Genomic DNA, 6,000 nt, shown 5'->3' with positions numbered 1-6,000 from the left:
AGACACCAATAAATCATTTCAACCAAAATAACATACCTTTTGAACCTAAAAATGCTGAACACTTTTGTACACTAAATTTGCTCTTTACCACCAGCTCCTAATCAGCATTGCGTTCATTTACCGGTACTGATGCATTGATTGCCTAGCTGAAAATCCATTTACCGGTACTGGTGCATTGATTGCCTAGCTGAAAATCCATTTACCGGTACTGATGCATTGATTGCCTAGCTGAAAATCGAACGAACTAGTGTCGAGCTGTCCTGCAATTCTGCTAAAAAAAACTGTCCTGCACTGCGTCATCCTGCAATTACGTACGGAAAATAACTGGAGTAACAATTTCCTATTTTCACAAGAGATTTTTGATTACTCTCCGCGAAAAAAAAAATCGATAGCATTATAGCAAACTTTTGAAAGTAAATCTTTTAATCCCATTAACAAACTTCAAAACATATTTTCGTATTTCTAACTCATATTTACTGTTTTGCAACTAACATTTGATCATTTACAGTCGAAAAATTACAACAATTTGTTATATATTTAATACAAAATATAATTTGTAATTACGCATATTCAACACGCATTTGCGATTCGTGACTCATATTTACGACTTACAAATGTAGAAATTCGATATAAAATTCAATTTAACATGCATAACCGACAATAAAATTTCTATTTACAACTTCATAACTCACAACTCACATTTGCAATTTCATAGCTTATTCTTACGACGGAAAAATGTATTATTTAAAAGCACACATTGAATATAAACTCATCATGACAGATATCAGGCTAAATCCAATTAGAATATAGCAAAGTGCTCGCGACCAATGAAAGTGTAGAATTTGGTGTTCCTTAATTGTGAAGAATGAATGTAAATCATGTTCTTAGTAAGGGATTATCCTTTTGTTTAGGCCTATTTACAGTTCAAAACAAAGAATTTGTATAAATGAGTTACAACTGCCCAAAGCACATTTATTAGGATTATTGATTTAATGTTGAATTTTGAAACAAACACAAATGATCAAAATAAGTTTGAAGTTTACTTGTGCAGTACAATTGATACCGTTTGTGTTATCATGTGAATACTTAGAACTTTCAAATTACAAAAAAATAAGCAATATCAACTTATACAATTTCTACAATTTCATTGTAACGTTGTGTCATCTAATGTCTAAAACACAATTTATTAAAAATTTCCCAAATTAAAAGTAAGTCCTTACATCACTAAGACCAATACAAGAAGAAAAAGAAAAAAACTTTTAAAATCAAATATAACCTAAATCTTTAGCTACATGTATTACGCTTATCAAAAGTCAGATAACTGTATCGCAGTTAGTAAGAATAGTCATTTCCAAAATACCGGTACATACAGGAAATTGAATTTACTTTTGAATTTCCTATAAAAAGCAATTCCTTTCAAAATTTAAATTTTAGTTAATGAAATAGTATTTAATGTAAAGAGCTGGAATAAAATTGGCTGTGGAATATAATTTAGTTGTAACTCTGATTTTGAATTTATCTAGTTGAACTGTAGATAAACAAAAAGATAATTCCTCACTAAAATATTACATAATTTACACTCATACTCACAATTAGGAAACTTATACAATTTCTACAATTTCATTGTAACGTTGTGTCATCTAATGTCTAAAACAAAATTTATTAAAATTTCCCAAATTAAATGTAAGTCCTTACATCACTAAGACCAATACATAAATGAAATGCCTAAAAGGGAAGTCATCCATTAATCATAAACATTTCACGGACAATGAAACAAATTCTTGAATAAAACCAATCAAGAGATCATTTGAGCCTTGAGCACTTTACAATATTCTAAGTTTGTAAGAGAATGATAATCCCTTTCATCATGATAAGTACTCGCTAACGCTCGTACTTAATCATGAAGAAAGGGACTATCATTCTCTTACATATACTTAACGCTAGACGGGCGTTTCGTTTACAAAAGTATCATCAGTGACGCTCGAATAAATAAAGTTAAACAAGCCAAATAAAGTTAGAATGTCGATTACCGTTGAGGTCTCAAAATTCCGAAAGGTTTAACAAAAGACAGGTAAGGTAATATATTAATGAATTAAAAAATCCTTAGGATTTCGAAAAATGCAAAGTCGTGTAACCATGCTAGTTTATAATTATGACCATATCAATAATAATGTATGTCAACACTGAAATGTGATATGACTATTGCGCGGGTGAAAATATTATTACGATATAGTTGTAATGTGTATTAAGTTGTGAAACTGTTTATTTTTGTGTAAAAACTGGTAAAAAAGTCAGTCCAGGGAAAAAATAGTTTTACATTTTCCTGGCTTTAGGTTGGCCTTTTGTGTACCCAAGGCAGGTGAAGGAAGTCGACTTTGGAGCGCTGTGATTGGATGTAAGGGTATAATATATTTTGTTATTCTTTATGAATAACTGCAGTGTGTATATTTACAATATAAATTTTGAAACACAGGGTAATATTTTCTTGAGGATAATTGTAAAAGGCGTCAACATTTTCATAAATTTGATGTAAGATTATGGTGGCCATGGATACTATAAATAAGCTTCATTCGAAGATGGTCATGACAACACTTTTCAAATGTAGCTGATGCACACACAACACTTCATTTTGACTTAATATTCGTGGTTATTTTGTGTACCTACTGGTTCCCAAATGTTTCATGCTTCAACTTTTGTATTAGGTTTTAAATTATCAAATATTCGGTCCTCAAGCATTACTGAAAAGCCAACACTTAACTTAAAAATAGTATTAATTTGGTTATTTCCCCTTGAACATGCGTTTTTCAAATACAAACCGTAAGATTAAAAAGTCAAGAATTAAATGAAAATCTTGCTATCTTTTCTTCTTATGTATTTTATTACATTTGAAAATTATAATTCCAACTTGGAATTGTGTGAGCTTTTACACGTAATCGTGCAATATGAAAAAATACTATTTACCTTATTTCACTGAACATATCACATTCGTAAAAGTCATGTAACGATCCAGCGCGGGTAAGATCATACTTTTAGGGATCATTTCTATAGTATGTATCGCCGGGACGTCAGATAAATCTGACTGGACCTAAACCCACGATGAAGAGAAATAGCGTTTTCTTCTGAGCGTGAAGCTGACCGAGACTGTCTCTAGCATGGTGAGACATGGTCTTCGGTCATTGATGACCGTTCCTCTCCCTCCTAAGTGGGGAGTTGGAGGAAGAAAACGCATTCTGAGTGGTACAATAAAAAAAATCAATTTAATTAATAACAGATCGTTTTTGCTTATAAAAATCATCTTCGAAATATTTAACTTTTTACCAATATCATCATATTCGTCTTTAGATCATCCTTGGCTTTGGCATGATTATTTTCCAGGGATTCATCGCAGCGTAACTCCATAAAAGCGCTTCCCACGCAACTTATTTATGAAGCATTACTTTCATATTTCTTTTTATCGTCCTGAACATGCATGAAATATTTGCCACTGGACGTTAAGCAACCAACACTCAATTCTATTTCTTTTCATAAGAATTGAATGCTTCTTTTTGCAATTTTATTGGCGTGTCTTATAACTACATTTATATAATACAACCATAAAAATTACTAGTTCTGTCATGCTTTTCATTTCTTTTTCTATGCATTATTGTCATGTTGGCCCTCAAACATTTCGCTGCAATTCTGGATTTTGTTGACCATTTTATAGATCGATTAAAGGTTGCACTTTTCAAATGTAGCTGATGCACACACAACACTTCATTTTGACTTAATATTCGTGGTTATTTTGTGTACCTACTGGTTCCCAAATGTTTCATGCTTCAACTTTTGTATTAGGTTTTAAATTATCAAATATTCGGTCCTCAAGCATTACTGAAAAGCCAACACTTAACTTAAAAATAGTATTAATTTGGTTATTTCCCCTTGAACATGCGTTTTTCAAATACAAACCGTAAGATTAAAAAGTCAAGAATTAAATGAAAATCTTGCTATCTTTTCTTCTTATGTATTTTATTACATTTGAAAATTATAATTCCAACTTGGAATTGTGTGAGCTTTTACACGTAATCGTGCAATATGAAAAAATACTATTTACCTTATTTCACTGAACATATCACATTCGTAAAAGTCATGTAACGATCCAGCGCGGGTAAGATCATACTTTTAGGGATCATTTCTATAGTATGTATCGCCGGGACGTCAGATAAATCTGACTGGACCTAAACCCACGATGAAGAGAAATAGCGTTTTCTTCTGAGCGTGAAGCTGACCGAGACTGTCTCTAGCATGGTGAGACATGGTCTTCGGTCATTGATGACCGTTCCTCTCCCTCCTAAGTGGGGAGTTGGAGGAAGAAAACGCATTCTGAGTGGTACAATAAAAAAAATCAATTTAATTAATAACAGATCGTTTTTGCTTATAAAAATCATCTTCGAAATATTTAACTTTTTACCAATATCATCATATTCGTCTTTAGATCATCCTTGGCTTTGGCATGATTATTTTCCAGGGATTCATCGCAGCGTAACTCCATAAAAGCGCTTCCCACGCAACTTATTTATGAAGCATTACTTTCATATTTCTTTTTATCGTCCTGAACATGCATGAAATATTTGCCACTGGACGTTAAGCAACCAACACTCAATTCTATTTCTTTTCATAAGAATTGAATGCTTCTTTTTGCAATTTTATTGGCGTGTCTTATAACTACATTTATATAATACAACCATAAAAATTACTAGTTCTGTCATGCTTTTCATTTCTTTTTCTATGCATTATTGTCATGTTGGCCCTCAAACATTTCGCTGCAATTCTGGATTTTGTTGACCATTTTATAGATCGATTAAAGGTTGCACTTTTCAAATGTAGCTGATGCACACACAACACTTCATTTTGACTTAATATTCGTGGTTATTTTGTGTACCTACTGGTTCCCAAATGTTTCATGCTTCAACTTTTGTATTAGGTTTTAAATTATCAAATATTCGGTCCTCAAGCATTACTGAAAAGCCAACACTTAACTTAAAAATAGTATTAATTTGGTTATTTCCCCTTGAACATGCGTTTTTCAAATACAAACCGTAAGATTAAAAAGTCAAGAATTAAATGAAAATCTTGCTATCTTTTCTTCTTATGTATTTTATTACATTTGAAAATTATAATTCCAACTTGGAATTGTGTGAGCTTTTACACGTAATCGTGCAATATGAAAAAATACTATTTACCTTATTTCACTGAACATATCACATTCGTAAAAGTCATGTAACGATCCAGCGCGGGTAAGATCATACTTTTAGGGATCATTTCTATAGTATGTATCGCCGGGACGTCAGATAAATCTGACTGGACCTAAACCCACGATGAAGAGAAATAGCGTTTTCTTCTGAGCGTGAAGCTGACCGAGACTGTCTCTAGCATGGTGAGACATGGTCTTCGGTCATTGATGACCGTTCCTCTCCCTCCTAAGTGGGGAGTTGGAGGAAGAAAACGCATTCTGAGTGGTACAATAAAAAAAATCAATTTAATTAATAACAGATCGTTTTTGCTTATAAAAATCATCTTCGAAATATTTAACTTTTTACCAATATCATCATATTCGTCTTTAGATCATCCTTGGCTTTGGCATGATTATTTTCCAGGGATTCATCGCAGCGTAACTCCATAAAAGCGCTTCCCACGCAACTTATTTATGAAGCATTACTTTCATATTTCTTTTTATCGTCCTGAACATGCATGAAATATTTGCCACTGGACGTTAAGCAACCAACACTCAATTCTATTTCTTTTCATAAGAATTGAATGCTTCTTTTTGCAATTTTATTGGCGTGTCTTATAACTACATTTATATAATACAACCATAAAAATTACTAGTTCTGTCATGCTTTTCATTTCTTTTTCTATGCATTATTGTCATGTTGGCCCTCAAACATTTCGCTGCAATTCTGGATTTTGTTGACCATTTTATAGATCGATTAAAGGTTGCACTTTTCAAATGTAGCTGATGCA

General features: G+C 32.4%; 3 non-coding genes across 3 annotated transcripts; all 3 read left to right on the top strand.

Annotated features, from left to right (window-relative positions):
• Positions 1-3,017: 3,017 nt before the first annotated feature.
• Positions 3,018-3,239, top strand: LOC127736269 (small nucleolar RNA U3). The gene has a single exon (XR_007998901.1). It is a non-coding gene; the product is annotated as a small nucleolar RNA U3 (small nucleolar RNA).
• Positions 3,240-4,146: 907 nt separating this feature from the next.
• Positions 4,147-4,368, top strand: LOC127736268 (small nucleolar RNA U3). The gene has a single exon (XR_007998900.1). It is a non-coding gene; the product is annotated as a small nucleolar RNA U3 (small nucleolar RNA).
• A 907-nt stretch (positions 4,369-5,275) lies between these two features.
• On the top strand, positions 5,276-5,497 carry LOC127736266 (small nucleolar RNA U3). The gene has a single exon (XR_007998898.1). It is a non-coding gene; the product is annotated as a small nucleolar RNA U3 (small nucleolar RNA).
• Positions 5,498-6,000: the final 503 nt, after the last annotated feature.

This window comes from Mytilus californianus, unplaced genomic scaffold, assembly GCF_021869535.1.
Source record: "Mytilus californianus isolate M0D057914Y unplaced genomic scaffold, xbMytCali1.0.p SCAF_3, whole genome shotgun sequence".
Taxonomy (NCBI): Eukaryota; Metazoa; Mollusca; class Bivalvia; order Mytilida; family Mytilidae; genus Mytilus; species Mytilus californianus.
The sequence above is the reverse complement of the archived record's forward strand: the minus strand, read 5'-3'. Positions and strand labels throughout refer to the sequence as shown.